The following is a 15,132-nucleotide window of genomic DNA, read 5'->3' as shown; positions in this document are numbered from 1 at the left end:
ATATACTTCCAAGATACAATAGTGGGAAAGACGGGACAAACACTCTTATGCTAAAAGGTAGAAATAGGGAAACAGAAAAGAGGCAGCGGTTCAAGGCAAGACTGAATCCTAGAAGGGCAAACATTAAATTCTAAATCTCCATGTCTGGTGTCTGAGGCACACTGTGGAGGAATATGAACTCCCAAGGGCACGGACAGCCTGTCGATACAGACATTGCGTAACACGTGGTCTGTCTCAGGCAGGTTTTGCCCATTGCTTACAGATTCCTTTGGAAGTCATTGCATATTGCTGCCCTCTCTGCCTCTCTGGGGTCTCCATGGCAGCTTTGGCTTCACTCCTTCAGCTTCATACATCACTTGTATCAGGGACCACCTGCAGGGACCCTAATCCTACAACATACCAACTGGCCTTCCAGGCTTTCCTTTGAAATATTGGTGGGAGACTCTATAACACAATATATAGGCTCTATAACACAATGCATTTTGCATGCTTCAAAAAAAAAAAAAAAAAGCTTCTCATGAATGCTTATCTGGGCCATGTGAACCATGGCTGCAGCAGCTGTGGGGCCTTACCAACTAGACACAAGAAAATTATCCTCTTTATGATCTTGGCCAGCAGAGCACCTGGAAGCTCTTTACCCAAATGATTCATCTCCAGAATGTTTTAGAAACAAATTTTTGTTTCTACACCTTTAAAGTCTGTGATGAAATGTGGTGCCCCTGCAAATTCCTGACATGTGCTCCAGGTATCTTCCTATTGTCCCAAAGGCACACAGCTTCTTTTTATGGCACTAGCAACTACATACTCCTTGACTACACTATTATAATCAAGTTTCCTCTCTTCCAGGTTACAAATTGTTCAAAATTTTCTACTCTGCTCCTCTTTGCTTCCTATTCTCATTTGTAAATTTGATTAAAAGCAAATGCTGCCACCTGAATGCTATGCTGCCTAGAAATTTCCTCCACTGAATAAACTAATCTGTCACCTTTTAGTTAAGCCTCCCACAAAATCTAAGAGAATGGACAAAATACAGCCAAATTCTTTGCCATGGGGGCCTAAAGTTCCCTTCCCAATAGAGTCTTCTTTCCATCTGAAGCTTCCTTAGCACAGTCTTTACTGTCCATATTCCTTTCAGTATTCTGATCTTCTGAGCCCCTTCAAGAATCACACATTAAGCTGCACAAACAAAATTATGGGTTTTTCTAGCCTGCTTCTCCAATCTTCCAATTTCTTCCATAAACTAATTCCAAAGTCTCCTCCACATTTTCAGATATATAGTTATAGACAATAGCCACACTTCTTAATGCAAATTTCCTGTATTAGTCAGCTTTCTATCAGTATAACAAAATGCCTGATACAATCTATTTTTAAAGAGGAAAGGTTTATTTAGGCTCATGATTTTAGCAATTCCAGTGTTTTCTATAGTAGACTCATGACTTTTAGGATTGTGATGAGGCAACTAATCATGGCAGGAGTGTGCTGCAGAGCAAAACCATTCACCCTATGGCCAGGGAACAAAAAGCAAAAGAAGAAAAGGCTGGGTTCCCATTATGCCCTCCAAGAACACATTCCCAGTGGCCTAAAGACTTCCTACTAAGTCTTGCCTCTTAAAGATTCCACCCCCTCTAAAATGGCACCTCCTTGGGGACCAAGATTTTGGGAGACATTAAAAATCTGAACCATAGCAACATGATTATCTACTATTCTTTTGAAGTTTTGAAGTGTAGAGGAAAATGCTTTTGACCACTCCAGTTTTTTGTCAGCCTCTTTCATGTCCTTGCCCACAGGCTGAAAGAAAGGGTGACCCTCTAAGACAAGTTTAGAGGTGCCCCAACCACTGCACAGCCTCATTCAGTGGAACCAAGAAGACAGGACACACACATCATATGATGCCAGTCATGGCTGCTAGCTCCCCACAAACGTCCCCTGATCTGAGAGAGGTTCTAGGGCCACATAAGACTGAAGAGGTATTCCTGTCATGTACCCCAAGCTGCCTCCAAGCCAACAAAAACCATAAAATTTGGATCTGATTACCCACCTCACCCCTCTAGTTCTCTATTTTGTCTGAAGTGACTTCCCACCTGCTAGAATCTGGTCCTGCTGCCCTCACCGCAACATTACTGGACTCTCTTCTATGACCCATGCAGACCTGAGGTCTTGCCTTCCCGCTGATAACATGTGTCTGTGCCTTCTGATCTGCTCTCTCCGGCCTTTAGGGTCTTCCTGAAACCCTTCAAAACAAGATTCTGCTTCCTAGAAAGCAGGAAGTTGGGTCAGCACACCAAAGACGGGTGCCTAGTGGTGGACAATGTGGCAGGAAAGATAAGTGACACCCTAGGACCCCTATTCCTCAGTTGCTTCCTAGTATTACTCAAGTCCTTTGCCTATTTCAAGACCTTGTTTGTTTACCCTATAAAATATTGGACTAATTCCCAAGGAATAATTATATATTCTTTGCAAAGCATTTACTATTGAGCCAGCAATATGTTTTTTTCCTCAATATTTACTTCTATTTTATAGTGGCATTAATTAGAGTAAATTCTGAAGACACTAACCTCATGATTTGCTGTACAAACAGGGTCCCACTTCAAGTATGCTTGGGAAATGCAATGAACTGAAGCTTACCTGGGTTGCATAGAGATTTATAATGTTTAGGGGCAGTTCTTCCCCCACATAAGTTATTTAACTGCTCCATTTTCATCTTCTTATCCACAAAAATGGGACTAATGATAGTTTATCTCTCCAATTATTTTGTGTGCACTAAATTTGGTATCATATTTTAAACATTTAGCAAAATACCTGGTATATCATATGTACTAAATATTAAAAAGTAGTAGTATTGCAATTTCTACTAATACAAATATTTAACTATGTTTAGAATTCCTGCAATTCAAAAACAAAACAAAACAAAAAAGCCTTTCTAATGTTGCAGAATTGAATGTTGTTATATATTATTTGACCATGAAAATATAAAAAGCTGTAAATATTAGGGAGTTACCATGTGCTGATTCAATAAATGTGAAATGTTTGCATTTATTTATGGGTGAAACTATTTAAAATCCTGTATTCTAGACGATATATTTTTCAAATGTACAGAACATTACTGTTATCTTCTTGCTCCTATTTAACTGTAAATTACAATCTCAAAGTCTGGATTGCTTTCTCCGAGAAACGCACCACTCTTTGCAAAGTGAAAGATCTACCACAAGAGGGCGCTGTCCTCCCAGTTCATTCAAAAAAACTCAACATTTGCAGAAGCAATAGCTCTGCCCTGGCTCATCCCGAAAAGTTTTGGTGTTGCAACAGGAACGATTGCACGTGTTCATTGACTGTGGATAGAGATGGAACAGAGAAGCCATTGTGAGCTCAATAGTCCAAAAGCAAGAAACCTAATGTGACAACTCTTGATCAAATCTTAAAGTCATTTTCATTCATGCCGCACGATGGCGCTTCTTCCTCAGTTATAGTTGTTTTGCCAGCATGAGCCAGTTGTCAATTTTTTTAGAACTTTGTGTTGCCAGAAAGTTTTCATTTTGAAAATGGCCTAAAAAATAGATGTTTTATTAAGAAACATTGTAATTGTTAGTTTACTTTTTCTCATCTACTTATAAACATTTGCTGCAAAATTGAGAGAGAGAGAGAGAGAGAGAGAGAGAGAGAGAGAGAGAGAGAGAGAGAAAGTGAGCAGTGGGGGGTGTGTATGGATATTTTCCCGTTAGAGATAACCAAATGTTAGAACAAAGAAATAGACAGCTATTTTCACTGTATTCTTGTCATTTCTCACCAGTCCCTGAGCAGAGGTTCTGCTAAATGTACATGCTGCCCCAAACAAATATAAAAATAGACATTAGTTAAAAAATAAAAGGTTGGAAAAATACCAACCTTTTATTTTTTAACTAATACCACTAGCCAATATTAACTCAATACATAAAATTTGTTTGCTACATAAAATGCCACTTGTACCTAATATGGCAGGATAGATGAGAGGAGAGCTTTATTATGTAAGTATGATCACCAATGTTATAGATTTTAACTCCTATCTTGAATTTAAGCATCTTCCTAACACTATACTTTTTCACTGAGGACAGATTATGATTGAATAAGTTATTGATCTGTGTGATTTTTTCCCCAGCAAATACATAGTGAATTGTTTTCATCACATCTTTTAGTACTCTTCACTCAGCTTGCCCCAATGATAACACCTTATATAATCATAGCACATTGTCAAAAAACAATGAATTGACATTAATGAAATACAATTAATAAACCACAGAAAATATTTTTGTTTCATCAGAATTCTCATGTATTTGGGGGAGTAGTATATAGTCCCATACTTTTTTTATTATATATGTGTATGTATGAGTATATATATGTACACACATATACATATATAAGTATATACACACATATATACACATAATATATATATATATATATGCATGTGTGTATATATATACATTCTCTTTATCACATACACACATGTACACAATTGCATACAAACACTTACACATGTATATATGTAGACATTCATGTAGTTAGCATCACAGTCAGCATACAGAAATCTTCTTCCACCTCAAAGAAACTTCATCATTTTAAGTCTGACTTTAAAGTCAGACTTTAGCTCAACCCTAATTCCTGGCAATCACTGATAATATTGTCCATCACTACATTCATGTAATTGTGATAATGTGGTAAAAATGGAATCATTTATGTAACTTTTTGAGACTGGAGTTGTGTATCTATCATTCATTCATTTCTATTGCTGAGTAATATTTTATTGGTTACACCTAATCCACTTTGTTCATCTGATGGAGGACATTTGAGCTATTGTAGTTTTTTAGCTTTTATTTAAGAAGCTACTGTGGGTATTAATGTAGGTTTTTTACATGAACATAAAGTTTCTTTTCTCCAGTACATATACCCAGATGTGTGATAACTGAGTTGTGTGCTAAATGTATGCTTAACTTTATAACTGGCTGGGCATGGTGGCATACACCTGTAATCCCAGTGGCTTCAAAGGCTGAGGCAGGAGGGTCGCAAGTTTGAGGCCAACCTCAGCAACTTAGCGATACCCTAAGCAACCTAGAGAGGCCCTATCTCAAAATAAAAAGGGCTGGAGATGTGCTCATTGATAAATTGCCCCTGGGCTCGACCCCCAGTAGAAAGAAACAAAGAAAGGAAGGAAGGAAAGGAGGGAGGGAGGGAGGAAGGCGATAGAAAGAAAAGGAAGGAAGGAAAGAAAGAAAGAAGGGGAGAGGGAGGGAGAAAGAAATTGCAAAACTTTTCTCAGAGTGATTATATTACTTTCTATTCTCAGCAGCAATGTGCAAGAAATATATGCATCATTGCTTCACATTCTAATCACGAGGTGTTAAAAATGCCTAGCCATTTGAATATGTGTATAACATTATTTGTGTGATTATTGGTCAGCATATTTCTTTCCAGACCATCAGTTCCAGAAGTTCAGGCAGTGGGTCTTTTTTATGGCTTGGCAAAGTTAAGTGCCCAATCAATCTGTGTTATCGGCATGAGAGTAGGCTAGAGAGAACCAATAAATTTAAAGGGAGAAATGGAGCACAGAGAGAGGGAGAGGAGAGGACAAAGAAGGGAGTCTGTGTGGCCACAGTTTGCTCAAGTCCAGGCCATAGTCCTGTTGGCAAGAGCAGTCTGCTGGACTCTCCGGGAATGTGCCTGGCCCTCTGCTCTCACAGGGCCACTCATGTCGTGTTTTTTTGGTACTGAGGATTGAACTCAGGGGCACTCAACCACTGAGCCAGATCCCCAGCCCTATTTTGTATTTTCTTTAGAGACAGTTTTTCACTGAGTTGCTTATTGCCTCACCATTGCTGAGGCTGGCTTTAAACTTGTGATTCTTTTTTATTTAGAGACAGGATCTCCCTGACTTGCTTAGGGCCTCACTAAGTTGCTGAGACTGGCTTTGAAGGGCCCGTATGCCACCAAAGAGGAGGAAAAGCCCCTTGATCTCCTAGCCCATGATTTTGTTCTTGGTTAATTGAGTCCATTTCTAGTTGCAGAAGACTGAAAGAAAATTTCTGGTGTACACAGGGGCAAGGGCATTTTAAATTCTGAATTAGACTTTCCCTCTTGTTAAACCATAGGTTTCTGTTTTACGCTGGGATGAATATTAGGTTGCTTTTGTGGGTGGCAGCAGAGAATGCATGAAATAACAATTTTCTTGAAAAAAAAATATTGAGAGTGTAGTCCATTCACATCTGTAGTGCTAACTAAGGAAACAGGAGAGAGGATCGTCTTAAACTTCCCCAGTGCCCATTACCTCCTCTGGGCACTCTTGTTCATTCTTCACCTAAATACACCAACTAGGGCTGGGGTTGTGGCTCAGCGGTAGAGCCTTCGCCTTGCACGTGCAAGACCCTGGGTTCCATCCTCAGCACCACATAATAATAAGTAAGTGAAATAAAGGTATTGTGCCCGACTAAAAAATAAATATATTTTTTTAAAAAATACATCAACTAGTTCACCTCCTCCAGCCCTCTACCCTTACCACATTCCCGTTCTATTTCTTCTTTCTCAGGAAGGAGTTACAATAAGATTTAAGGTTATCATCTTTTCCATTACCAAATAATGATATGCCACTTTTATAATCATGGGAGACAGTCACCAAGTGGTGTGGTTTACCCTCCATCCCAGAGGCTTCTGAGTTCCTGAAAAATCATGGGAATGGGGATCAGTTTTAACAAAACAAGCCCTGCTTATAAGACATAGCCTTAAGCCAGGATTATAGTTCTATTTACTGAGCTTTTCTACCAACATTAAGATAGCCCATGAAAAAACTTTCCACAGAAAATCTTGATTTATTTAGTCTGACAGTACATGCTCTGTATCACATTGAGAGGAAACACTCTAAGTTCGAATTTTTAGGAGTTTTAAAAAGCATATTTATGCTGAGCCTTTTTATTCCACTGTGCTTTTGATGGCTTACTTTAAAAAAATTTAAAAGCATCATTGGAGATAATCTAAAATTCTAATTTCAGAGTGATACAACTAATATTTATTGCCAAATTACTATATAAATTCATTGTGCTAAACTTTATAGGGGTTTTGAGAAGCAATGATTTAAAAAAAAAAAAAACCTTTCCTAAGTTACTCAAGACAGTCTAATAGACATGGATTTTTAAATAAATATTTAAATAAATTTTTAACGTTTTATTCTGGCTGGCTTCACTGTAGTCACAATATACTGAAAGCTCGGCCCTTGTCCCTGAAGTCAGTCTAATTACAAGGTCAAAGTTTTGAGAAAAAGGAAAGAGAAGCTTTATTGCTTTGCTAGCAAAGGAGAATGTCCCAGAGTCTGTGGTACTAACTGCCAGGGGAGCAGAAGGCTTCAAAAAGGGGGATACAAGGCTGTTTGTAAAGTATCATCTAATTAGATCTAATTAGCATCATCTAGGTAGATCTAATTAATGTTTAGCACATCCTTGAAAGAGCTGTGGATCCAGTTTCAAGTCTAGCATTTTCTTGCTCTTATGGACAGGGAGTGGAAGAGCAGATGACTTGGCAGAGGGCAGGAAGAATGTTCATCTGCTTCCTGAACAGTTGGGAGGGAGATAAGGAGAAGAGGAAAGAAAAAAGTTTTAAAATAAGCTGCAAGCATCACAGAATGTACCTACATAAACCAAGATAGCTGGATATCACTAGGTGAATTGCTCTTATAGGACCAACTTGGGGACCACTGTAGTTGGCTGATCACTGTTGTGCACTGTGGGACTAAACTTAGGTCAACTTTGAATCAATCTTCTGTTCTCTGTAATGAAGGCAGGCAGAGATTCTATGCCAATTCTTTTCATCAAAATAGGTACTAAAATGTATCGTTCTCCAAAGAATAAGCATTTTATGTGAGAGTTCCAAGTACATGTGTTTTCCTATAGATACACAAAATCAAAATCAGATACAATACAGAACAGGACTCATCTCTGCTGTGGGTCCCACTCCCTCATCCTACCTCCCTGCCTCTTCACGCCTGGAGGCAGGAGGCTCAAAAAAGTAATTTATAAATTAGAGTCAAGTGGAACTAGATCACATCAAAATATTATTAGAGAGGCAGACATATCTAAAATGAAGATCTTTTACATTATTGAATTTAAATAAAGTCTCTCCTGTAGATAATATATAAAATATCATAGTTCCCAAAACACCATTGACATTGAAGGTAAATACAACAGTCAGTTGTACACAGTACATATGCCAAATACTATGACACAGAAAAATGTATTCTATAGGCGGAAAGAAATTATGTACTATGGCCATCAGAATTAATGCTATATTAGCAGACTCAAGAACAAGGTTCTTTTAAGTAAAATACCTGCAGTTTCATTTTCTCCAGTAGATTTTAGCTTCAGCTTTCATGTTCACCCATGTAGTAAGTATGCGGCAGAGTGGCTCAAAGGTGAATGACTGATGGACAGTTAAGGTTATATGAAGGCTGTTCTGGACTTCCTGCAGAGTCTACACACTGGTTAAGAAGAGGACAGGCCACGGGAAAGCTCTGTTAGCATAAAATGGGGGATTTTAAAAGATGGAAAGGGAAATTTTCTATAGCTAATTAGCAAAAATCACCCAAGTGATAGAAGAAAACTAGCAACTTGTGGAGCAGAGTGAGTAAGCCATACTGCTCTGTTTCTCATCTGCATTGATCATAAAGGACTCCTGACTTGGAGAATGGAATTGTCCTAGTTTACCCCAGGTCCTGTGGCCTTATAATTTGTCAATTGTGGAGTTCTAAAGAACACAGTCCTTCGAATAAGGACTAAATGGTCTGTGGAAAGCATGGCTGTTCTTGAGAATCCTGAATGCTCTCTGACTGACTGTGGTTATGACCCCAGCAAGGACTAGCCAGGGACTTCAAGCAAGTTCACTGGAGAATTACAGTCTCTCATCTTGCTTGGGAAATTTTTTACAGTGATAATTGACAAGAAAAAAAAAATGTGTCCACTTTTCCTTGTTTAAAAAGCATATTCTCACCAGTGTTCAGAGTACTTCCTCCAGCTGTCACTGAAGAAGCATATCTTCTTAAAATAGAGAACTAATGGATTAAATAATAAAGGATCCAATTAAAAAGTGGTCAAGATGATTAGATTATAACTAGGACTGGAAATTAAAAAACAAAACAAAGCTGGGGGTGGTGGAATGTGCCTGTGATTCTAGCAACCTGGGAGCTGAGACAAAAGGATTGAAAGTTTGAGGCCAGCCTCAGCAACTTAGGGAGGCCCTAAGCAATTTAGTGAGACCCTGTCTCAAAAATCAAAAATAAATAAATAAAAAGGGCTGTTGATGCAGCTCAGTGATAAAACCCCTGGGTTTAATCCCCAATACCCCAAAACAAAACAAAACAACAAAAATGAGACATAGGAAAACAGGAAGTTACAGATATAAATGTTCCCCCAATAGTACCAAGTAAAGTATAAAATGTAAGCTATGGTGAAAAAATTATTTGGAAATTTAAAAAAGAGGCTTAGAATCATTGTACAAGAAATCTAAAAGACTTAAGGTTGATCTTGGAACTAAACCTTCAAAAAGAAAGCTTAACTCTTAGGTAATTTAAATTAGAATTTAGCAAAAATAAAGGTAATAGGTAAAAGGAGGTAGGCAGAGTCAGAACTGTAAATAGTCAGAGCAGGTCTCAGAGCAGCCCCAAACTCCAGGCACTGCTCCAGCATTGATTGGCAGGGTTTGTACCAGACACACAAGTGCCCTCTAGTGACCATAGGAGAGAAACGCCTCCCCTCCCTTCCTTTGTTTTCCAGGTCTTTCCTTATTTTAGTTAATAGAATATCATTTTGTTCAGAAGGATTATTTGGAAAAGTGTGTTTTTCTAGACATATCCTATTAAGGAAGCTTACAGAGTAGTCAAGGTGAGGTGAAAAGACATTAATCAAATGTCGAAGAGAAAGTCTCATGAAGCAATAAAAACTGCAGCAGAAGTTTAAAGCTATCCTTAGAAAAATTTTATCGTATTAAAGACGAAAGGCAGATTGATTCAATTTAACTCTGAAGTTTTATTCATTTTAACAAGAGCAGACTATTTCCAAGAGGAAAAAGAAGAGCAAAATGTATTTTTTTTCCAGAAACAAGAGACCTAAAAAGTTCTCAGAGAGTCATCAAAGAATTCTTTTTTATTTTTTATTTTTTGAGAGTGATTGCCAAATTTGCTCAGACCTAAATTCATTTGATTAGGTGTCATTCACACAGCAATTTCAATCTGGTATATATATATATATATATATATATATATATATATATATATACACACACACACACACACACATATATATATATGTATATACATGTGTATATATATGTGTATATACATGTGTATATATGTATATATATATACATAGTTTGATTGGAACTTAGGTCTCCCATGATTATTGCAGTACAATAAGCCACATATTTAGCTTTTTAAATGTAATCATTCAGTTGCAAAAGAGGTGTTAAGCATTAAATGAGAAATATTGTGAACTCACTTTGCAAATTCCAAAGCACTGTATATAACAATATTTTGTCTGACAATATTTAATAGGTTATTAGGGAAACTGATTCAATCCAGGCTTCCATCCTACATTTGTAGATTATACTCCCCACTATTCATTATTTTTCCACATGGCATCAATTCTGTTTCCAGTATTAAAGAAACTGGGAAACAAATGTCTTCACTAAACAAACCTTAAATTGGGGCCTCAAAGTCCTCATGCTTTCATTAGTCAGAGGACAATGAATGGAACTCTAACAAAATGATGCTCAGGAATAAATGTCATTTAGTCTAAGGGCTCCTTTGTGGGAAATGATTCAGTCTCATAATGATGACAAAACAAATCATAGAAATAGTTTCTTCTTAGTAGTACAAAACAGAAGGTGAAAAGTTGTGACTGGTGAGTCACTTGGACATAGCTCAGGAATTTTATTTCTTATTCTTTTTTTCCCTCCCATTGTTAGGAAATAAGGCATGATTTTAAAATTGTCTTTTCTTGTGGACTAAAATTATTGAATAAACGTAAGCCATACTATAGGACAGAAACTTCCCAAAGATATTTAGTCTTATTATTAACATTTCTGAAATACCTTATTCATGTCATATAATTCATTTTCACACATCTTCTTAGGAAGGGTAAATTCTTTTTCCCCCTCTCCCTATTTGTTGTATCGCTCTAGATTAATAAACTAGGCTGCTTATTTGTTGGCAAATTAGAACAGTAAGTAATGAACCAATGAGCCCAAGTGGAAGGCTTGTCTGTTGGGTTGTGATATTGTAGTTACCTGTGAACATGTTGTTTGGAAGCTTCAGAATACTTGTTACACAAATGTAGATATATTCTGCTGAGTTGTGCGCCTGGAGTTTTTTCCTGGTGCAGTGTCGATGAATTTGGGAAATATTTTACAGTATGCAATTTTTCTTGGACTTTCAAAAGCACACTCACATGTTAGTGATTCTCAGAAATCCAACTGCAGTCAGCCTGCTTAACTTTGTAACAATTTTCTAGGACTCTTCATGTTTTCCATGGAACACAGCTCTCACCAGTGCACTGCTGCTGCTATGAGTTTAGTTAATTGACCCTTTCTCATAAAATGCCAGTTTGATAGTTAGATTTGGAGACAATTGCCAATTGAGGTCTCATAGGGATAATATTATAAAAAAATATTAAGTGGGTTTATGGTCCAATCATCTGGAAAAGTGAGGATCCTGGATGATGAGTAAGCATCTTGTATAAGTAAGCTTTTCATAAAGCTGTATTTATTCAATTGAAAGGGCTGACATTTGTTCTGAATCCTTCCATTTTTTAAAAAGATGTAATCTTGGAGATAGCTTTTGCTTTACTCATTTGATCTTTATCATGAGACTCTGTAGTCTCCATCATGGCAGGAACAATCCAATTTGCTCACAATTGTAAACCCAACACTGTAGTTCGGAGGCGGGATCTAAAAGTCATTAACTAAATAGTAATTATTTCATTTGTGTCTTACTTTGAAAAATACATAGTTGACATAGTATCATAATTATTTCTAAAATGCAAATCCAGGAATCATTGGACTAAAAGAAAATCAGATTTTGCTAAAAGTATATATATGACCATGGACATGGCTTCCCTTCTGTGGTGCCCAGAGATAACATTTCCAGCCCCTCTTGTATTCCAGTTGGGCCATGTGACTAATTTTAACCCACAGAGTGAAAATGGAAGTGATATATTTATGTCACTTCTTAATCCAATCTTTCTTCATTAGCAGGAATGAATACAGAGTATCCTTAATTTCTGAGAATGATGGGACCATAGATGTCTGGGTCCTTGACTCATCACAAAAAAGAAATGCAATCACAAATCACCAAATGAATCACACATATTGATCTATTTATCAAATATAAAATGAACTTTTTGCAATTCAACCACTGTTATATTTAAATTTGTTTCAGAAAGTGGTGTTACCCAACATCTCTATCCACCTCTATATATAGATATACACAAAACTATACCTTCACAGACATATACTAGAAGCACTTGCACCAGAAAGTCAATAGTGGTATCTTCCAGGTAACAGGATTGCTAGATTTTATTACTTTTCCAAATCACCATATTTTCTAAATTTTTAAGTGAACAGAGATTACTATACATTACTACCATACATTAAGATTATAATCAAGAGGAAAACAAAATAAACGCTATATATGTATATATATACACACACACACAAAAACACACACACATATATTTAATGATTCACAGCTTTAAGCCCTCTTTCTTTTGTTTTTGTGAATTCTTCAAGCCCTTTGTTTCACACCTCAAAACTGGTAACACATGTATCTTAGTCACAACATGGAAACTGCCAGTCATCCCTCCCTACTCCCAAGGGCATCTAGGGAGTAATCACCCCCAAATAGACGGGTAATGTTTTTGAAAAAAGACTCACCTGGATCACTTTACTGTAGCAGGATCCTTCATTATGTGGTCTGCATGTGCAACTTTTAAATTTTGAAATAATTTCAAATTTTAAAAAAATTGCAAGAATGGTACAATGAACTCCTATAGCCTTCTTCCAAAATTCCCAATTATCATTTTACTATATTTAAATAAAGTATCATTCTCTGTGTAGATAAAATATAGATAAATGTATGATAGATTTTTTCCCCCTACTTGAACCACTTGAGGGCAAAATGAGGACAACTAGCAATATACATCCGAATTCTTGAAAATATGCATGATTATTTCTGTAATTATGATTATAGTGACTTAGTTGCAAGGAAATACTTGGAGATACCAGAACATTTTTATTATAAGAATGTTAGCAATACTTATCATTTTGAAAAACTAGAAAAGGTCTTCATGTCCAATAAGAATTTGGTTGAGTAAATTGTCCAGTGAAATTACACACTGCTTTCAAACGTTCATTAGGATAAATGTCAAATCTCTTAACGTGTCCGCCTTTGTTGACTGAGTCACTCTTGTAGCTACTAGGATTCCTTTGAAATTGCTTCAATCACCTTTATAAAAGTGATCACCCAAGGCATCCTCAACCTTGATGGATGCTGACTTTAAAAATGTCTCCCTCGCCTTTCTGCATCTCAGGATCAAACCAGGTACCAGGATACGTGGAGAGTCCATTCTCCTCAGGATTCAGGCACTCCTGACCGATACTCTTAGGAAGCAGGTGATCTGACTGAATCCAAGACAGCAACACAAAGTCTCTATAAGAAGCCTGAGATGGTCAGGAAGGTCTGCTCAGTGTAAGAGCCAACAGCTTAGCATATAATGGAAGCTCCACAGAATTCCAACAAATGACCTATCCTCATTTCAAATAAAGAGTCAGTTGCTCAAAACCATAGATATTCATGAGTATCCCCAGGAAAAAAAGAAAGCCAACTTTCTTCTTAGTTACATCAGTGGAAAACAGGCTTTGGCTGGCTCCACAAATGCAAACTTCCAAAGCTCTTTTCCCTTTTATTGTTGGAATATTCACCCTCTGTACCAAGAACAATGAAAACAAACACAATATTATTTAATTCCCAATGAAAATCCTTTGACTTTGGTACCACAAATTCAGAAATTCTAAAATAAACATAAAATTTCAAATACAGGACATCTGGGATGGTCATATTTCTCATACAACTATTTGGATGGAAAACCCAAATGATACAGTTTTATACAATAAAAAAGTAAAGGTAACTACAAAATATATCTCATAAACATATTTCAAGCATTTCATCAAATGCACAAAGTTTAAGAATCAAGAAGAAAACACTCCAAAACATATTTATTGAAAATACAATACCATTTATGTTGACATTTTATGTGGGTCAGAAAGTAGGGTGGAAAAATGCAACATTCTCCATTGAATTAACTGACAACATCAGATGGAGTCACCTGCTTCTCTCTAGGAGTGCATGAGGTACTATACAAAAATTGAATTTCTTTTAATTCATTAATAGGACCCAAACATATTTAGCTTAAGAAATAAGAATGGGACATAAAACCAGATATGGCTGAACCAAGAAAATGACAAGATTTTCAACTGGTGGCAACTAAAAGTTAGTTTATCAACTGCAATAAAAATAAATCTGCAAGGGCAACCATGACTCACACTGAGCCAGTGTTCAGCACGGGTGAGGTGCCCAGGGCCTGGTGAGGAGCTACACAGTCCTCACGCCTCCTGGTGGAGCTCTACCTTGATCTGGGACTTCATGAAGGACCCCTCATGGCTCATGGGGATTGCAGTCATTTCTCTGCCTCAGTCATCTACTACCATTTTTATAGTTCTTATAACATCCTTCTTTAGAAGTGACAGAGCTTAAGGAAACCCTTAACTGGCCACTTCTGAGCAGAGAAGAGGTGAAAGTACTTTGAGATGGTGTGGGATGGTTTGGAGGTACCAGCAGATAAGTGGAGAGACCAGAGCAGGCATCATCAAAAAGCTTCTTTTTATACTGTTATGATGAGAGCATTAAAAAAAAAAAAAAAGAAACATGAATGTCAAGTGAAACAATGAACATTTAAATAAAATGGAGGTGGAAGGAATTCAAAAATTTTTCTTTTCTTTCCATATGACTGTCCAATCTTTTTAAATGGTCATGCTCAGTAAGGCCAGTTTTATTTTATTGGCCATCTGTAC

The sequence above is a fragment of the Marmota flaviventris genome, chromosome 6, assembly GCF_047511675.1.
Source record: "Marmota flaviventris isolate mMarFla1 chromosome 6, mMarFla1.hap1, whole genome shotgun sequence".
NCBI classification, from domain to species: Eukaryota; Metazoa; Chordata; class Mammalia; order Rodentia; family Sciuridae; genus Marmota; species Marmota flaviventris.
The sequence above is the reverse complement of the archived record's forward strand: the minus strand, read 5'-3'. Positions refer to the sequence as shown.